Genomic DNA, 22,132 nt, shown 5'->3' with positions numbered 1-22,132 from the left:
GCTATTGCAACTTTTATGCGTTTATAGTATTTTGCTGTTCCTGAGTGAATTACAATCAAGAATTAGTTGCCCAGATTCATTCTGGGCTATCATTGTGTTGCACAAATGCTGTGTCATTAACTAGCCAGACAAAAAGAAAGTGATTCATCTCCCTAAAACCCATAGCACTAAAGCAGTGTGTTAAGAGCAAACTTTCTGAGAAGACTAAGTACAGTTTGCCTGAGCTCTCATAACAATATCTTATAAAGCACATTTGTCTCTGCACTTGCCTTTTGCAAAACAGTTCTAGGTAGATTTTAGAGCCAGGTGAGAAGCCATTGGAGTAATATCAGACAATACTCTTAATGGCATTACTTGAAATCCACTCACTGCCACAATATCTTACTCTGCACAACTGTGTTTTTGAGACAAGAAACAAGGAACATAATGATTTCATAATTACTATTACTCTTATTGCAACTATTATTAAGCAGTTGAATTCATGGGACTGTCATAGGTAAGTTCCCATAACATTTTGTATTACTATGATCTACTCTGGGCAAAGAGACTCAATGACTAAGGAACAAGAACATCTTTCTAGTCTTTCCTAGAGCCTGGACTAGTTGGGTTTGATTACAGAGACAAGCTACTTAACTTCTGCTAACATTGATACATTAGATTACAAAATAAATCAAGGGTATATTTCAACTATTTTAAAAAAATATACTTCTGGAATGTGAACTGTAGGATGTTAGAATTCCTGTCCTTCTCTTCCCTCCCTCTTTCCTTCCCTCCTTCTTTCCTTCCCTCCCCTCCCCTTCCTTCTATTTCCCTCCCCTTCCCTTTCCTCCCCTTCCCTTCCCTCTCCTTCCCTTTCCTTTGCCTTTCTTTCTAAATCTCCTGGGTTCCAGTTTGTACCAGCTCTTGAATAAACACTGATCTAAACAAGTAGATCAGAGATAGATACCTGCAGGTTAAGATTTAGGATTTCACCTGGAAATCAACCCTTCCCAGGTTCAGATATAATTAGAATGAATCAGATTCTTGCAGACCCAAAGTGTTCTTTTATTTCCAGTAATTTAAATGCTTAGCTATTGTTGCTATTCCTTTCATCTTTATTTATAGCACAAACAGAAGGTTTTATATTACTATATTTAGAGATGCCATCTGGTAGGCAAACTATTGAAAAAAATGTTTTGTTCCTTTCATGTAACCGTAATACTTGGAAATGTAATTAAATTTCAGGATAGCTGCTTGCCTCTTTTATGACAGATCTTTTGCCCTATTGAATAGGGAATGGGAGGAGAGGATAGAATTATTCATAAAAGGCATATTCATCTGTGTATCTTCTAATTTTACTGTATACACATTTGCTCTTCACCAACCTATGTTAGCATCTGTTACTGATGCATTCTTCTTCTGGTAACCAATTCTAGACTTAAAAAAAGCAAGTAAATAAAGTAAAAGCTATGAATGATCTCTCATTCTCATGGTTTCAGTGTTTATTGGGAGTTAAGTACACACATAGCAAAGTCAGAGTTTAGCCCTCTGTTCTAATGTGAGTTTAAAAGAGTCTTTAGGGCATACTTGGTGGCTTTTAAGAAGCCATTTAGAGTTGAACGTTTGTTATTGAGAATGATAAATGAAATTGCACTAGTCATGCAGACAGTACAGTTATGCTTTTTTCTTTTACCTTCTTAAGCCTCACATATATCTTCTCCATTGTTTAGAGTTTACTGCATTTTTCAGAGAGACAGAGAAACAGACACAATATACACACAGATCACACACAATATCTCAGTGTTATATAACTTAAAAAATAAGTTTACAAAGAAAATCCTGGTACATTCCCTTTATACACTGATGAAAAATCTAGAAGACTTACAGGTCATGAATTTTTATAAATCAGTTAATTTACACATTTAAGATGTGGGTTTATGAAATTTAGTGTACTCATTAGCTTAATCCCAGAATCCTTAATGTTTTGAAGTTCAGATACTTTAAAATCTAGAATTTTACCCTTCTAGATACAGAGGAGAGGGGTTCTTCTATTTCTTTCCATTATTCCTGCTAGCAATGTTTGGTTTCATTTCTTCTTTAGAGCAGATAAGTCAGCTAGGACCTATCTATGTTAGGGACAAGGAACAAATGAATGGCTCAAAGACAGCCTTGGAGCAGTATTAAATCTTACTTTGATGGATTGTTAACAGGCAGCGTGGTTCATATTTATACCTAAGTAATGTCCAGGCTCAGGAGGAGGATGCTGGACGTTCCTGTCTCGAGTAGCAGACTAGATGGTGTATACCAGAGCAACTAAACAATACTCTTCCTTTCTGTACAATAGATTTTGATGGTTTTTCCCCCCCACCCCCAAATCCAAGCATTTTTAGCCATTCTTAAATAAATCTTTTCCCTTAAGGACAGGAAAACTCAATTTTCAACTTTCTCGTGAGATGAGGTAAAGATAGCATATTCTATATGTTTAATAACAAGAAAAAAAGACTATCAATCCAGGCTAAACAATTCTTTTGTATTAACTTTAGAGAAGAGACAATCTATATAAGCATATATGAATATTGAAATATTACAATGGCAAGGAGGAATTTCTGTTGTGCTTCAGGAATGACAAGCTGTGTATTCTTAGACAGGCCAATTGTCCTTACCGTTTCTCTCATTACAAGATAAGAGAGGAAGGTTTAATAACCTTCTAAAATTTATGATTCTAGGATCGTAAAAATTTAAACATGCAATTCTCCTTACTCTTCCTATGATAACTTCTAAACATTAAAAAATATGAGTTATAAAAGAGCCTTTAAAATAGATGATATGAAATCAATTTTTGCAATTTAAAAGAAAGGACTACAATTTGTTTTGAAAGTGGACTATTTTCAGGATGTCTATGTTTGCATATTTGTGTGTGAACAGATTTTGTGAGAAGATATGACAGCAGATTTCTTATTATCATAGCCATGTATTAAGATAATAAAGAAGTTTTGTAAAATTCTCCTTAATTCATTTTCTGAAGTCATGCTTTCCTGAACATACTTTTAAACAATTTACTTGTGAAATGATGGCAAGCTGTCAATTTTCAAGAGCATAGTTTCTTTGTGTAGATTAAACATGGATGCAAATTTGAATATATACAAAAAGAATTGAAAGTAGAGTCGCAAGGAGATGTAAACATTCATACTTATAACAGCACTATCCTTAGAAACCAAGTGGTGTATGTGAGATTTAAAGTGCTATAATAAAATACCTATATAGAGGGGTGTGGTGGTATATGCCTATAATCTTAACTAGTCTTCTAGCTGTTAACAATGCAGAGATTAGCATCGTGGTTCGAAGCCTTGCAAAAAGTAAACAAGGCGTATGTTAAGAAGTCAAGTATGGTAATACACACCTATCATCCCTTCTACACTGGATATAGAAGAATTATGAGTGAAGAAATCCCAGACCAAAAAAGAAAAAAAAACAGATAAGAAAAGAAAGAAAAGAGTGCATGAGATTCTGTCTGAAAAATAAAAATAATATTCTGAAAAATAACTTAAAAATATTATTTTGATTTGGAAGACAAGAAGATTAACTGCTAAAAACTACTGATTTATATCTTGCTTCGCAAAAATGCCACTTATGAAATATATTGGCACTTGCCCCTAATAAAAATATTTCAAGAAAGCTAGGAAAGTGCAGACTATTTATTTTCTTATCAAAAGGTAAACTTTAGCTATATTGGGGTTGCAAACAATTTAACGGTATATTTCACCTAAATTATAAAAATATGGAAGAACTTGTCAGAAATTAATATAGATTCTGAAGATGCATCATCCTTCATGGGGAAGAATGATAGAAGGTTTGACATTGATCAAAATCAATTGTATTCAAAATCTGACTTGTTCAATTGAAATTCCTTTGAACAACTACTTAATATTTTTTAAATAAAAAATCTAAAAATGAAAGCACAAAGAGGTAATTGTAGTCAGTTTTTATCAAGTTAGTCTGAAAACATAAAAAGAATGCTAAAAAAAAACCAACAAAAGAGAATGCTGCTGTACAGATTCAAAACTACTTTTCCTCATAGGAAATTATCCATGAAGATGTTTTTATCATGCAGATGAATTGATGGTAAAAAAGGATTATTCATGGTTTTTAAAATATTAATTTGAATTAAGGTTATTTTTGCTGCTCTTGTCAGGATAATTCTGTTCATCACAAGGTTAATACCTGTAAGTGTGTTGAGCTAATAATTATTAACAATTTGTTGCGCATCCAGAAGGCCCATAGTAGAATGGAAGAGAAGACAAATTCCACATCTCCTTCGACATACACAGACTAAAAATGTAATCATTGCCTTAATACCATTCATTAAGCCTGTAGAGTGAATTATCAATAAATATGTTCTTTGTCTTAAAAACAAACTTCCTGAAAACATAAAAACTTATGGTAAATGAAATCTCTTGATTATTTCAGTTTGCACAGGACATGATTTTCATTTTGACCTATGGCCTTGGCTATAAACACAAGATGCATGAATTTTCTCCCCACAATTTGTGCTTTGTGTAAAGGACAATGTTTCTCTCATAACCCCATTAAGTAGACTTGCTCATTTCTGAATACAGAAAAAAGAAAAATATATAGAGCGTGAAATAAAAAGTTGGCCATACACTTTCTACTCAACAGCAACCATTTCCTTGCTATGTTCCATAGGTCTCCAAGGTATTCTGGTTGTACTTATGTAAGACATTTCACTAGGGATTTCTTTAATGTAGAGTTTAGCAATAATGATATGTTTTCATGTTTAGTCTATGATGATTTACATTAGTTCTATGGCATGGAAAATATTCATTTAAACAAGAATAAAAGGAGGAAGTGACACAAATTGTGGCCACTATGGAAATCTGTAAGGAAACAACAAAAACTATCATATGATCCAGTTATACCACTTTCTGCACTTATATCGGAAGGAGTTCAAGTGAGCCGATAGTAGAGATAGACACATCCTTGTTTGTAAGCAGGACTGTCCACAATAACCAAGTATTGCATCAGTCTAGGAAAGAAAATGTATTTATATACAATGGAGTTGTGTTTAACCATAAAGAAGAATGAAATCATGTCATATGCAATAAAATGGATGGAATTGCAGATCATTTTGACAAGTAAAATAAGCAAGATTCAGAATGATGAATATTATGTACTTTCTCTCATATGCAGAATCTTAAAAAAAAACCATGAAAGTAGAATGAGGGCTGTTATGGAACAGGAACAATGAGGTAGGGCAGAAGGCATAGGAGAGAGAGAAGACGGAAATATGATGTTTTAGATACGAATATGAAAAACACAATGGAAGCTCCTTCTCCTGATTATTATTATCATTATTTTATTTTATTATATATTTTGTTCTGGTCCTGAGGCTTTGAACTCTGGGTCTGGCATTGTCCCTAAGCTTTTTCGCTCAAGGCCAGCACCCTATCACTTGAACCAAACTCTACTTCTGGCTCTGTGGTGGTAAATTGATGGTGAGTCTCCCTGAATTTTTTCTGCCCAAGCTCACTTGGAACTGCAATTCTCAGATCCTCAGTCGTCTGAGTAGCTAGGTTTATAGAAATTTGCTACCAGTGCCTATCCAAAAGCTATTAGTTTATAAAGTTCATATACACTAATAAAAAAACTGAAAATGTACCATTTTTTTCTTTTATCTATCTCAATTAGAAAAGAAGTCCTTTGCACTCAAAGATTATGCCAATCATAGCAATTATTTGTAACTTAACATGAAGCCCTTTGAACAAAGATCTTTAATCTGTGCCTCTGACTGTCATTGGTTTTAATTTTTGTCTGATTTTTACCTCCGTTGACTGAATCCTGTCCTCAAAAGATGTGGGTACATTCCACATTACGCTATTGCTATTCTGCTAATCTTTCTTGTCTCCCACATTGTTTGACAAAGTGCTAAGAGTAGTCCTGAGATTATTCTTGTCAGCTCTTGCTCTTTGAAGTTGACCTTCTTACACTTACTGAACTTATGTGGGAGTTTTGTGCCTATCTCTGTGAAGTTAAAATTGTGATGAACTTTAATTTCAAGCAGATGAAAAATCTCAATTTAAGAGCTGCAAAATCCGAGATTACTTACATACATATCGCAGATTCATGCATGCAACATTGTCTAGTATTTACCCTTTGCCAATGTGAATAGCCCAACACTTCAAAATATTAGTTAATCCTCCTTTTCAGAGTGAAATCAGGTTTCAGTGTTACCTTTATAGACATGGTGTCAAAATGAGGTAAAGTGACTTTCTCATTCTTAGTCATCTTCAGTGTTCAACTGGATACCAAAAATAGTGATTATTCCCTAAGGACTGATAAATATTTGGGGATCAATAGTTCATTAAATTGCATGTCAATAGAACTGGTAGGTCTTCAGTTATGTCCTGAGCAATACAACAAAAGATAATTTTTAAAAGTCTGCACTCTCACAATACTTGTATACATTTTTCTCTTTTTTTAAAGAGTAAACCAAAAGACATATTTGAAATTATCTGTTTAATACTGGAACAAGCTAAAGCTATCAACATTCTTCTTTTGTCCCACTTCCATGATATTTAACATTAGTGACCTTAAAAAGTCATCAGAGTAACAGGCAAATGGGTTTATTCTTGGAAATAATCAGGTATTTGTATAATGTACGTTTATTTGTGAGGGAGATAGCATAGTGACACATTTTATTAAGGCATTTAAAAGTGATAATATTACTCAACTCACGTAATTGTTGTCTTGGGCCCTGTAAAATACACTCAGATACTTTTGTGAATTGGTGAAAGGTTACCCTTTAGAATGTCCTTTACATTTTTCTTATCTTTAGCTAGTTGTACAAAGGAGGTGCCATTTAAGAAAACAGTTTAAGCATGCAGTGCATCTTGACCACTGTCACCCCTTCAACAGTCTCACCCTACTTTGAGTCACCCTTTCCCTTTCTTAATTTTGTGTTATATACAAAGCTGTAACCCAAATCCCTATTTCATGGTATGTACTTCCCAAATGGTACGTCTTTCAAATGTTTGTTAGGCTTTTAGTTTCCTCAATTAGTATTTACACTTTTGCTATTATTTTCTACTTTATGAGTGCTTGCTTATGTCTTGATTGAACGGGTCAAAAGCTTTATTCAGATAAATAAAATGGTTTCCGTTATTATAGTGCAGGATGTATTATAATATGCATTGTGCATTAAGGCACGTATTGTTGGTGAACAAAAGATGGATCATACTCTGGTCCTACCTTTAAGAAGTTCACATTTAGCAGGGTGACAAGTAGTATTCATATGAATATAAACATATTGCTATATTTTATTATTTTATTTATTATATATTATTTATAACATTGTGTATTATATAAATATAAATATGACAATAACTTTTGAAAGGTAATAGATAAAACTTTTCTAGATTCAGAGGGGTAAGAATATATATTGGCAGCTATTGGAAATCCAGAAAAGGCAAATGTAGAACAATGGCAACTATCTAAAAAACTCCATTTTTCAGACACTGGGATCTAACATCACTGGAAAGCTGTAGAGTAGAGCCCTGAGCTATCTCCTCTCTTTGCACTGAAGTTCAGTATTTCTTTATGGAGAAATAACGTATCCTGATAATGCAGTTTTTACTTTATTTTTTGCTTGTGTTGTTCTGGCTTCATCTCATTTGTTGTTAAGTCCTTAAATAAAGCAATCTGTTCTCTACTGTATTTGATATTTCTTTCTATAATTGTACAGTTTTCTGGGATTTATTAGTTACAGTAAATTTTCAATTGATTTTTCTTGGTGATTGAACATTGACTGATTGACTGGTGATTGGTCATCAGGAAAGAAGCCAACCCAAGAAAAACAGCTTGGGCTTGATTGTATTATTTCTTGTATTTTTTAATGTTATTTATTTATTTTTGGTTTATGTGGTACCGAAGAATCGAATTCAAGGCTTGATTCATGCTAGGCGAACATTCTACCACTAAGCCACACTCCTTTCCCCTATTTCTTGTATTTTATACAAGAGCTCCTAAGCATGTCCTTTGAACTCTGTCATGGTTATTCAACAAATTTTTGTTGAATGTGATGTTCCTCAAAAGCCTCAAGTTGCATAATTGTGCTCCACTATTTATATTGTTAGGGAAAGCTCAGCTGCCTGGTAAAAGGGATAATTCTGTTCACCCCTGGATAAATAGATCATTATGCAGTGTTTCCAACAGCTTTTCTAGAAATGACCCCTTTGAGGTTCAAAAGGGAACCCAAAGTGATTAGATTTTACAAATGGTATGCCACTTCTTATTACATAGAGTATTCAATAAAAAAGGAAATCCCTTAAGACAATTGGGTTTGTCCCATGGGTCTCATACCATACAGTCTCATTCTGACAGCATCACCATTTGGCATTTGTTTGTCAGAAATGGGGTGGAGTTTAAAAGTATTCTTTCTGCCAGTTTATGTGATGCCATAAAGCAGCATTTTTTCATTTTTCAACACTTATTAGCTCAGCTCCCCAGCTGTGCAGCACCACACCCTGGTGTGAAATTGAGAAGGAGAACTCTGACAAGTTTATATTGGCTGAAATTTATAGCTCTTCTTTTGGGTGAGGGGAGGGGTTTGATTTTTTTTTAATGGACATCGTTGTGATTTCTTTATGTTTGAAAAATCCTTTACAACATGGAGGAATGGGTTATGGGAATGATTACTGGTAAATTGTGTTTGACTCTTCTGAATAAAGGTAAACAGCTATGCAGATAAAGGTAGAAGGAAGCAGAGAGTTCATTAAGTCAATAATTGATTGGCTAATTATTCACCGAAATACTTTTATATCCGGCAAATGTGTAGCTGAGGACTTGGCATGAAAAATATGTGTAACACGGTGGGCCAAAAGAGAAAATGACAAGGGCAGACTCCCCTTTATTATTACATAATTATTCATTCAGTGGCTTCAAAACCTATTTTCCCCTGTTTTATGAAGAGTAATTTTAAAAACACAAAATTAGATGATTTCTTTCAAAGCTATGGTAGCATGATGTAGGATATTCAAGTGCAATGACTGACAGTAAGATAAACATTTTAAGATAAACAAATGTCATTCTTGGCTTCTTTTCCACCCTCCCACACACCCTACCATGTGACAAAGGGAAGATTATTAAAACATTTTTCAGATCTATTTTGGATGAGATAGTACAAGTGAACTCAGATAAAGATTGTTGTATTTATGTTGTATGAAAGGTTTATAGATCAACATGAAATTGGGATTTTATTCTCCTAATAAGGAATGCTTTCCATTGGAAGGTTGAATCATTGAGGCCTTATAAATACTAAACAAGAGTTGAAAATATGGCTGCAAAATGCTCTCAGCCACAGTATGTATATGAGTGAATGAGTGAATGAGTGTGTGTGTGTGTGTGTGTGTGTGTGTGTGAGAGAGAGAGAGAGAGAGAGAGAGAGAGAAGAGAGACAGAGACAGAGAGAGAGAGAGAGAGAGGAGAGAGAGAGAGACAGGATTCATGTGTGCTAAAACTTGCATAAGTCCAGGCTGGCCTCAACAATGAGTGGTAAGTACCTCTTGGAAGAATAAACTTAAATATTCTTAAAATAGAGCTTGAAAATCAAAGGTCACCCTCAATAAAATGACATTTGGTGGGGGGTGTGGGGAGTTACTGAGGTTTGAACTCAGAGCCTTAAACTTGCCAGACAGGAACTCCAACACTTGATTCTCACCTCTAGCCCTGTATTTGTGGTGGCTATTTTCAAAATAGGGTCATGCTTCTTGCCTGCCTAGTAGCTCACCTGGACTATGGGATCTGCCTATTTGAGACTTCCCATGGTGACTAGGGAAACAGGTGGACAATTTGTCCATCTCTACATTGAGAAAGGACCTTGGGAAGTTTTCTGTCCAGGCTGGTCTCGAACCAAGATCCTCTAAATCTCAGGATTAAATTACAAGCCTCAGTCACCCAGGTAAATTTCTTAATAGTCTCTTGGTTCAGACAAACAAGACTCTAGGCATTTTAGGATACATATTTTCCTTAAAGCAAACAATGTTGAGTTTAATGACAAAAGGAAAATATTACTCTCTAAGGGGAAAAAGTGACATCTTTATAGAAGTATGGAAATTTAAATTCTATCTTTTAGCCATGGCTATGAGATAGATATTCAGAAGAGATAGATATTTTTGAGCAGAAATATTCAAATATGGAGACACACATAAAAGGTTTTATAAACAATTGGTGCTTGGTACAACTGAAGAAAATAGGAACTATCTCTTCAATGAAAAGCATGGAGTCCAAAATTGTAAGATGGTCATCTTAATCAGCCCTTAAATCTTGAACATATTTAAGCTTGGGAGGACACAAAAGACAATTAGCCATTAGAAATAGGAGTGATATATTCCTGTACATACATGTTAGTTCTGGCAACATGGAAATAAAGTAGAATGTAGGGGTGGATTGAAAGACACTTTATGGAAAAATTCATGAGAAATCTTCAGCAGACCAGAGAAGAGGAGACAAAGCAGATTGGAACAGTCAAGTTGGGTTAGGATTTTGTTAGCCATTGCACTTTGAGGCAAGATTTAGGTAAGAGCTTTTTTTTTTTTTAAGTTATGCAATCTTTTCATCATGAACCATGGAAATCACACATTCAATCGTGACTTCATACTTGTGGGACTTTTCTCTTCTTCTTAAGCAAGTCTAGGCTTCTTCTCCTGTGTATTTATGTTATGACCTTAACAGAAAATGCACTCATCATGATCCTCCTTTTCAGAGGAGATTCATGACTCCGTACACCAATGTGTATGCCATCTCTCTCCTTCATGGATATCTTGCACATTTCCAACATTGTCTGCAGGATGATCACTGACTTTCTGTCTGGCAGCAGAACTGTTTCCTTTGTGGGGTATGGCTTCCAGCTGTTTTTGTCCCTTGGTCTGCTGGGTAGTAAGTGCCTCCTCCTGGCTGCCCTGTCCCATGATCACTATGCAGCCACCTGCCACCCACTGCAGTACCCTGTGCTCATGAAGGATGCCATCAGCAGGCTCATGGCTGCAGGGTCCTGGCTGGTTGGGACCCTCAACTCCATAGTTCACATAGTAAATATCATACATTTATCCTTCTGTCATTCTAGGACCATTAATGTACTCTTTTGTGTGTGAAATCCCTGCTTTGCTAACACCGTCCTGTGTAGATACATCACACTATGAAAGAATAATATATTTAAGTGGAATTATTTTTCTATTGATCCCTTTCTCCATCATCTCCCTATCTTACATAAAAATTTTGCACACTGTGTTCCAAATTAAATCTTCACAGGCACACACACACAACTCCTTTCCACCTGTTCTTTCCACATGGTTGTGTTCACAATGTACCACAGACCATCTATCTTCACCTATATGAAGCCGAGATCATACCACACTGCAGGCCAGGATAAGTTCCCGGCCATATTCTACCCTATTGTCACACCTATGCTTAACCCCATCATCTACAGCTTCAGGAATAAAGATGTTCTGGCATCTGTTAAAAATATACTCCAAAGTAACCTTCTAAACAAAAAAATGAGTAGAAAATGAATATATTTTGTACTTTCTTTTTCATATGCAATAACTTAAGGCTGATTATTGTGTTTGTATTATTCTGCATGTTTTGTGTCAGTATGCTGGCTTGAACTGAAGCCCTCAAGCTGTCATTAGGCCCAAGGTTGGCTCTCTGACATAAACCGTACCACCACTGCTAGGTTTTTGATGATAGGAAAGAGTTAAAAATATTGTTTCAGAGTATTTGGGTGAAGATACTTGCACAAATAAACTATTAAAGATGGAGCAACGACATAGATAATGAATATGGACTTGGTGGGTTTCTTGAGATATCAGGGAAAATGAATGAAAACTGGAAATTTTAGATTGGAGATGACAGTAATTTGGGGAGTTATTAACATACATGAATTAGATTATAAAATATAAGAGTTGATTAAATCAATTTAGGGGAGAACTAATGAGAGTAAAGAATAAAAGACCTAGGAATGATTCTTTTTTTCCTTCCTTCCTTCCTGCCTTCCTTCCTTCCTTCCTGCCTTCCTGCCTTCCTTCCTTCCTGCCTGCCTTCCTTCCTTCCTTCCTTCCTTCCTTTCTTCCTTCCTTCCTTCCCTCCCTCCCTCTCTCCCTCCTTCTCCCCACCTCCTCTTCCTCCTCCCTGCCTCCTCTTCTTCCTCCCCTGAAAACAAAAGCAGCAATTATTTTAGCTGTGGGTGAACAACTGGAAGTAAGAGGATGAGATGGGACCATCTACTTGCTTTGGCAAGTAGAAAGGAGGAGATTAGGAAAGCTTGTGAGGGCTGCCTGAATAGTCAGATTTCATTGCATTGGGAACTTAGATTGAGCAACTATATACAGCAAGTGTGACTTACTCCTGTAGAAAGCTTACTTGGAATGTCAAGAAAGGGGTAAGTATGGAAGTAAAAGTTATTTTAAAATTGTATTTGAATGTATAATTGACAAAAAAAATCCAAGGAGTAGGGAGAAAGAGAACAATGACAAGTAAGAACTTAAAGAAAATACATAAAATGTAATGGAAAAGCTTGGAGAACATGTTCTTCTAAAGGAAGAAAGGAAGAACTGGGAGCCTCATTATAGCATCCATATATAATCCAAGCAAGCCGCATAGCAGCTGGGCCAGATGTTTTCAGTCAAATTCTGCCCCAAAAGAAGATAAGAGTAGATAAATTAATAAGAGGACAATCTGAATGTAAAGCTACTCCACAATGGCACCAGGACATGTAGAAAACATCATACTTCAAGGAAAAGGAAGCTGAGGGGAAAAAATGAGCAAGGACTGCTAATTAACCACAAACGCAAGACAAACACAGATCATCTTCACTGTCATTGACCTCAGACTAAAAGAAGAACTAATTTAACAGCATCATAGTGGTGACAGGAAGGCTGAAAATCTAGATGGGGTGAGGTTGTTGATCAAATTGATGAGATTATAATATTGTGTCAACTACGTATGGAAAGATTTAAGTTACAAGGGCAAATTATACTGGAAAACCAGTGAGGAGATAAAGCCTGTATGTTTCCAGTGGGATCTCTGAGCCAGTGGAATGGGATTGAGAGAATAAGAGAGAGGGCACAAGGAATGACTCGCAAAGAAGGACACTGGAATCGAGGCCAATGTCGCTGTTATCGTCTGGAGGATGACAATGGAAGAGTGTGGAACTGGCTGGATCTTTTAGCATTGGTAGGATTTTAATGGTAGAAAAGAAGGAGGGTATTCTGTGGCCAAAGTCAAAGAATTGGAGACAGACTGAAAATATTCATGAAACCCCACAGGAGGGGAAATCCTTCCAGGAAGGAAATAGTCTGAACACCTCTAGCTGTGTGGCTGCCATTGGAAAGACATAGGTAGGTAGATGTTGCTGATTACAGGACTATATGAAATCCCAGTGTGGGATGAGAGCGATTACGAGTAGACTATGAGGAGTGATAACTAATAGGACGTGGGGGGAATAAGCAGTAATTTTGACTTAAAAACGTAAACACACAACCCCAGAAGGGGTGGCTGAGAACATGACTAAAGAAATTCAGTAGGCAGGAGATGGAAATCTGATCTTTGGAACAGGGACACAAATAGAGATAGCTTTAGTTGTGAGATGATAGGATTTAATGGCAAATTAGAAATGAGTTGAAGTGGTTCCAATGAGACAACAGGAAACAATACTTCTACTGAACACCATGAAGAACTTAGAAAGCGGGCAGAGGGCAAGAAGAGGGAGCCAAGGATGGAGGGGGGACTTCAGGACTTCTAATGTGTATGGTGCAAAAAATGTAAACTTCTTAGGAAGCCATGGCACATAAAAATACACTAATCACGTTATTTCCATGCTTTCTCTCATTTAACAGAACCAACAGAGCTGTTACTCAAAAGAGCTTGTCAGTAGCAGACATCAACCTGGCATGCACAAGTCCAGAATTTGAATGATTCATTTGGTCACTGGGAGCAAGGACTTCTGGTGAACAGGCACTCTTAATGATGGCTGTATTCCAATTAAAAAACCTTTAAGAGAGGATCATATGAAAAAGACCATTTAATCACACCTTGATTTTTTTTTTCAGTCACAGCTGCACATGAGTAGCAGGCACCATACCGGGAACACTACCTTTGATTGCAAAGCATAAAATTTTTACAGGCTCTCTTTTTTTCTCCCTAATAAGTTAAAATTTAGAGTCTTTTCTATGTTGTATTTGGGTAATAATCTTAGGAGAAAATATTCAACTGTGTATAAATGGACCCAGTTAAAATATTTTTTTTAAATCCTTTTTTGATGGTTTCTAGTGAGGATGTGGAAAAAATGTAGATTAATGAATAGTTTAAATAAAGTTTGCTGTGTAATAGATTTAAAACTTGACCAGATAGAACCGTTTTAACTAAGAGTAATGAAAATAATTCTTGAAATAGTTGCTTTCATGGAAGAAATATGACAGACTTTTATTATATTTTTTGGAATTAATCTTTTTTTCTAAAATATTTCCTTTAACTTTGTTTTTATAGAAATAGAATGTGTCTTTTAAGAACATGCCACTTTATAATTATATGGAAGTATTCGACAAAGGGAGAGAAAATCTCTTGCTATAAGTAGATTTTGCTTTAATTATTGGGCCATCAAAAGTGAGAATAAATATTGCTAATCATGGCTTTTTTCACCTGCAGAATGTGATTAATAGACTTTTTTCTGCTATTTTTGTACTGTATGATTTACCAAATTGTTATTTTAGTTCCATCTTTAGAAACTCTCTTCTTTTTTCTCCAAGTACTGGGATTTGAACTCAGGGTCTTGAGCTTTCCATTCAGACACTCCATCACTTACTTGAATTACAAAGAGCCCAAGAATCTGATTTTTCAGTGGATTCTAAACATACTGTGATACCCTTTCTCATGATTCGTGAAATAAGCAACAGAAGTACTATTTTACTTTCTTTGGTCAGCCTTTAAAAAAACGACCAAAACCAGAAGGGCTTAAAAAGAAAAAAAATTTACTCTTTTTTATGCTTTTGAGACCCAAAGTTGGAAAGGGAAGTGTTGGCAAGGAGAGCACTTCCAAATTCCTAGGTTTCTCCAGAAGAATTCATGCTTCCTTCCTCCAACTTCTGGTTTGGGTGGTTGATTTCAATACACGGCGACTTTGGGTGTGCAACTATATCAGCCCAGTCCCTAACTCTGTGTCTTTAGTTCCCCAGCTCCTTTTTTATTTTTATTTTTTAAATAAAGACATCAGTCATTGGATTTACTACCAAACCAAAATTCAGGATAATTTTAATGTGAAATTGCAACTAGTTGCACTTGCAATGATACCATTTCTGAGTAAAGTGACATTCTGAAGTTCTGGGTAGGCATAAATGTAAGAGGAGAAAATAATATTCAGACCAACACAAGTAATAATAATAATAATAATAACAATAATGATGATGATGATGTTTCTGGCCTGTAACAGATTTCATTTTGAAAACTGCCATATTGAGGTCTTACTTCAGGAGTGAACAAAGAAGTGGAGACTTCAGGATATAACACAGGAAGAGGTGTGGCCCCTAGGGGAACTGTCCCTCAGGCTGTGTGTACAAGTTCCACAGAGTATTTACTGGATAGACTCACAGCATGATCTTTGGTTTGAGTATGTCTCCAAGACCCTCTATAAATTATTATGCTCTATAAATGAGAACATGCAAGAAAGTTCTACTTGATGGCTAAATAATCTATCACATACTAAATTGGACCAAAGATACTTCTTTTGGTCCAGTAAAAATAAGGATGGAACTCTGGAGAAAACAACCTTTTTATTCAAATGCTGTCATTCATTCACTAACAAACATTATAGATAACATCTTACCCTGGTGTATGATGTGTTTTTTTAATTGATTTGTACACATTCCAGTGGAATAGGTAGGTGAACTGAAATGCAGAGACCTTGTTAGGAAGTGTATGGCTCATCAGTGAGTTCAGAAAGTATTTTCTAAACATTTGTTTGGTACCCAGCTCTGGCTAGGAGACCTCTAAACTAGGAGTAGAATGAAGATTTTGTTAACACTGGTCCTGTGGCCAATGAATAAATCACACACCTTATGTGACAGTGGCCATCAGGTGAGGCTCCAAAATTAGATTCCTAATTTTTCTATTTCTCTCTATATACCTCGTGGTCAAGGATAAGAGTAGGCTTATAAAAAGGAATAAATCAGTTTGGATACATAAGCCATTTAGACAAATACTTGGAACATAACAAGTGTTCAAAAATCTTCAATTATAATGACTATTATTACTGTTGTAAACAAGGTACTTCAACTCAATGAGTACATATGATTCTTAATATCACTTATAGAGGCGATATTTTTGACTAATATTAGCATGTTTAATATCAATATCTATATAGTGTTTATAATTTGCAGACATCTTCTTACAATTCTTTCAGCATTTCTTCTGCTTAGTCAATATGGTAATTACAACCAAAAATACTATAAACCAACTAAAGTTTAGAGTATTTAAGTGACTCATTTAGGTGACTCATTTGTGGACTCAAATCCAAGTTTTCTGTCATAGGCCAGGTCTTACAAATTAAGGGAGAGAAGAAAACACTGTTGGATATAGAGAAACTACATCTAAGGCTTCAGTGATGTGAAAAATGGAGAAGCATTCTATACCATGCAAGACCTACTGATTTTGAAGCCATAAATCTTACATTTTAGTCTCTTCCATGGGAGCTGGAAAATAATGTTCGTGCTTTTGCAAAGTCAATTGACTATTAATGAGATGGATCCTCATTCCTCATGTCCACATGCCTCTGTTTCAAGTGGTAGAGCTCTGAGCTGTAATATGCAAATGTTCCTTTTACTTGCTGAGTTTGTACCTTCTGGAAGTTTGCAGAGTCTGACTCTAGGAGGACATGTGTTTGTATAATGTGCCAGTGGCCATGTGTTTGTGAGAGGTTCCCATATGCTGTTGTGGATACAACAGGATGGGATTCTTAAATGTTGATATTAGGGAAATGTCATGTGATTAGACTTGGACAGGTGCCTGAAACAGACCACCTATTGTATTTATTTTGCTGCCAAACAGGTCAAACAATTTCACTTGAAGGGCTTTCAACTTTCTTGGTAGTGAATAATTCAGTTCATTTTAAATGCATGCTGATTTGCACTGAATGATTCATTTTGAACACTTACTTTGGGTACATATTTTTTCAAAGATTTTTTTCCTTTGTCAACTCTATTTTGAAAATTTCAGGAAAAAAAGAAGAAACCATCATTCTACCTTGTTGAGGGAAAGAGGATTTCTTAAGTTAACCCTGGAAATTTAATTAATGTTCAATAATGGCCCCATGAAGAATGATCTACTTGAGTTCTTTCCTTGAGTTTTACCAGGTCAACTAATTGCAATCTGCTTTATTCCCTTGCTTTTTGCCCAACTAGGTACTATTCTATTTGCCTGCAGAAAATCCCTCCACACCACCACCTGGGGACTGGCAGACTGGCACAGAGTAAGTGTTTAATGACTTCAATTGTGTATCCCACCTCAGAGCAGGTAAGGGTAAGACTTAGTTCCTTTCTTTCCCTCCCTCCCTCCTTCCCTCCCTCCCTCCCTCCCTCCCTCCCTTCCTTCCTTCCTTCCTTCTTCCTTCCTTCCTTCCTTCTTCCTTCCCTTCCTTTTTTTCTTTTTCTTTCTCTTCTTTTTCTTCCCAGTTCGGGGGCTTGAATTCAAGGCATGGGCGCTGCCCCTGAGCTTTTTTGCACTCTACCACTTGAGCTACAGCTCCACTCCTGGCTTCTTAAAAAAATAGCTAATTTGAGATAAGAATCTCACAGGCTTCTCTGCCCCATCTGGCTTCAAATGTCAATCCTTAGACCTCAACCTCTTGAGTAGCAAGGGTTTTAGTAGTGAGCTGGTGGTACTGGGCTTAGTTCTCCTGACTACTGAAATCAGAGTTCTTCTTCTGAGAGTTTTATGAGATCAAGAAAAGCAATGGGAATTCTCTTCAGAATTATGTTTGCTGTTATTTCCTTCCTGATGATAAATAGTTACTACCACTAGAACAATTGTGTTAATTTTCTTTGAATCAGCATAAGGAATACTCAAGAAAATTTCCTTAAAAAGGGGGGTGGTGCTCTGGAAAGCAGTGCGGATGTTCCTCAAAAGACTATACATAGAGCTTTCCTACAACCCAGCAATTCCACTTCTGGGCATTTACCCAAATTATCACAAACAAGGCCATACTAATGCTACCAGCACAGCTATGTTTATTGCAGCATTATTCACCATAGCTAAGATATGGAACCAACCCAGATGTCCCTCAGTAAATGAATGGATCAAGAAAATGTGGTATATATACACATATAATAGAAATGTATGCTTCCATCAGAAAGAATGATACCACCCTATTGGTTAGGAAATGGAAAGACTTGGAAAAAATCATAAGTGAAGTAAGCCAGACCCAAAGAAATATAGGTCCCATGGTTTCCCTATAATGTAATAATTAGTATACATCTAGTATAATCTTATCAGATGAGCAGAAAAGCTTAAAAGCTATGTACATATGACCATATAAGATGATGCCAAGCAAAATGAACCCCAAGATATGGACACATGAGGGTTTTCTTTCTTATTGTTGTTTTTGATGTACTTTGTGATTTTCTTTTGTTTCTTTTGTATATTCTTCCCCTGTTGTCACTGTATTTGATTTTGGTACCTTGCATCTTGTATATATATTTATCTAATTATCTAATAACAAAATGCTGAAACAAGGACACAGGATGACCCATGGCAACAATGAGACTCATAAGACACAATGTTGGAAATGAAACTTTGCAGTAGTGGGGACAGTGGGAGAGGGAAGGGATAGTAGGAGAAAAACAAAGGAGGGGGTAACAATGCTCGATAGGAAATGTCTCATTACCTTACTCCTGTAACTGTAACCCTCTGTACAGCATCTTTACAATAAAATAAAAAAGAGAAAACAAAGGAAAAATAATCACCATTTCACAAGGTTCAGTTTGTGACTGATTGCTTGGTTCTGTAGCTCTAAGCCAGTGATGAGGTAGCACATCATGGTAAAAGTGGAACTCAGTGGGGAGAGATGGAGAAGAGAAAGATGAGAAGAGAGAGAAAAAGTGGGGTGGGAAAGACACACACACACACACACACACACACACACACACACACACAGTGGCACTAAAGTTACCCTACTCCACTATTTGCTTCAAGGGTGTATACCCTACCATCTCTTTAGATATCTTCTAAAGGTTTCATCCCTCCCAACCATATCCTCCTGAGGATTAAATCTGCAATGCCTCACTTCAGCTGTCCTGATCTAAGCAAAAATTGAATGGCTCTCAATCCCTTTTACTCAGAGAAGACTAATATATAAACTGTTTATCATCTCCTACTCCAGTTGTACTATTATCCTTAGGCTGTACTATAGTTGATCTTTACGGTTAAATTCCCACAAATATTCAGACTTTTGTAGCATTCCAACTAGTATTCAGAAATAAAGAGAAAGTTTAGATCTAAGAATCTCCTGTTAAGTTTGTTAATAACATATGAAATATCTGGTAAGCTTGAAATGGGGTTCAATACAGAGTGAGATCTAAAATGAATGAATGATGCAAATGGCCTGAATACTACACTGTAAGAAGGCCTTCTAGATTACGCTAAGGTACTGTTTCTTCCAACGCATTCATTTATTCACTCAGTATGTGTTTTGAACAATTGTTACATGCAATAAATTATACTAGAAACTTTGCAGGATCTAAAATGAGCCAAATACTGTCTGTTATTTAACAAGAAACCAAAAGTATAGCAATCAAAATGTTACATATATCTTTTAATCATTTACAGAGCTAGGAAAAGGCAAATGAAAGAGCATTCCTCTTTTCCTCCCTAATGTACATAAACTCTTATGTCTCTACATAGGAACCAGAAAAATACTGAGGAGAGAGGTTTGCAACTTTATGCATAATAGAATACTACTGTTGGGTGTGTGGAGGGTTATTATCATAAAATTTAAAGTAGAATACACTTTTCAATTTCCTCTTCTACTATTAGACTCTCAGTTCTTTAGTAAAAGTCTTATTCAACCTTACAACCCAGCCTGTGAAAGTAAAGCTACTGTCTTTAACAAGTATGTGTCAAAAGTATGACTGGCATTTTTCTGACAGAGACCTCAGGCAGGATCTAATTTAAACCTGAAACTTGAAATGAAAATTTAGAAACTGAAGTGATTTTTTTTTTTTTGGTCGGTCATGGGGCTTGAACGCTATCTAGGCCTGGGTGCTGTCCCTGAGCTCTTCAGCTCAAGGATAGAACTCTACCACTTGAGCCACAGTGCCACTTCCAGCTTTTGCTGTGTATGTGGTGCTGAGGAATGGAACCCAGGGCCTCATGCATGCAAGGCAACACTCTACTGCTGAGCCACTTTCCCAGTCCCTGAAGTGATTTATGCAAGGACAAGCAGCTGTGTAGTAACAGGTCTCAGTATCTCAGATGTAGGCTTCTCAGTCCAGAATTCTTTATGACAGATTAGATAGCTCTACACATAGGCTAGATTGCGCATCTTTATCAGAAAAACAACACAAATGCAGTTTTTGATATTGTCTTTCCACATATCTACATATTTATATGGCTAGATTCATGTTTTAATCATATTGGGCAAGATATTTAAAAATAACTTTATAGGATGAGGTTAAATATAAGTGGCATATAGAATTTTTCTACTTTGTAATGAGATCACTCAAAATTTTATTTTAATATGCAAGAATTATTTATGCAAATGGGAAATAAAATAATAAGCATAAATAAGAAGGTAACAAACTTCCATCTCCAGAGCCTTGTTTTTTCCAACTATTGGATGTAGGAATTGTTTATTAAATAAGGGTCCCAGGACCCATTTGTGTATTTCATTGTAGGTTTTTTTCCCTCCAAGTTATACTACCCTCGTTCTAGTTTGATAAAAGGAAAGATCAAGACCTTCACTTATGAAACTCAGGAGGTAGATTTTTATGCTCTGGATGGAAAAGTACATTTTTTCACCCTCTAAATACCACACATATCTGTTTCATCTCTCTTTAATTCCTGGGAGAGTTGATGAAAGAGAGCTGTTTTTCTCCTTAGGAATTTCCTTTGGATTATTCTTATTTCACTATGTTAATCCTCTGTTTTTAAGTTTCTTCTACAGAAATTACATATATTTCAAAGCCAGAGGATTTTTATTTCTAATTTGCAATGGATAGCAGAAGGAAAGGAATGCTTTTAGACCTAAGATCTTGTTTCCAAAGAGTCCTTAGATGTAACCGTGAAGGCTTAGAGTTTGGTAATGAAGGAGGTTGTGGGGATGGACAAAGGCAAAAGTAGACCTCAGGATAAGCAGATTATCTCTAATGTTTTACAGAGTGTTAAGAGCCTTTATAAAATACAAGCCACAGGGAAGCTGGGATCTGACAGCTGTTGGACAAATGCCAGCTGGGGAAGAAGCAGGGACACAAAAGGTGGCCACTAATTTCACAAACAAACCCCAAGATGTCAGCTATCTTAATGAGGAAAATAAAGCTCTTTGTGTGATGAAGTACTCCTAATGTTGGAATCAACATCTTGTATTAAGTACTCAGACAGAGGTCCTGAGTATATATTTTCTTAAGACGGTATAGAAAGAAAATGGATGACTCCTTTGTTATAGATAAGATACTGAGATTACAGTAGAAAATTAAGGAACAATTAGTTTATGGATGTAGTCTATAAATAATTAAGCTGTGTATTCACTCACTCAGACCTCAGGTAGATCTAGATGATAATTTTAGTCTCTTTTTATTTTCTTTCTACCCAGCAAGCAAATTATGAGAGGAGAATACCAAATTACGTTGCTTAATTCTGTTAGTTTAGGACAGCGAAAGACAAGCCTCTCTTTGAGAATCTCTTGATGAGTAGGATTATGGCAGGTGCAGAGTTTACCTCAACTCACCAAAAACAAACAGGGCTGATGGAATGTCATTCAGCCCCGACTCCTACAAGTTTTGCACCATCAAAGGCTTCTAGCTCCTAAAATAAAAGTGACAAGAAATAGAGTGAACTATCAAAATAATTCCTCCCAGCTGCAAGATTTGGAGTGAGGCGC

General features: G+C 36.0%; 1 pseudogene; it reads left to right on the top strand.

The window, feature by feature from the left end:
- Positions 1-10,611: 10,611 nt before the first annotated feature.
- LOC105984704 overlaps positions 10,612-22,132 on the top strand; it is a 66,275-nt pseudogene continuing 54,754 nt past the window's right edge.

This window comes from Dipodomys ordii, unplaced genomic scaffold (genome assembly GCF_000151885.1).
Source record: "Dipodomys ordii isolate 6190 unplaced genomic scaffold, Dord_2.0 Scaffold26, whole genome shotgun sequence".
Classification (NCBI taxonomy): Eukaryota; Metazoa; Chordata; class Mammalia; order Rodentia; family Heteromyidae; genus Dipodomys; species Dipodomys ordii.
The sequence above is the reverse complement of the archived record's forward strand: the minus strand, read 5'-3'. Positions and strand labels throughout refer to the sequence as shown.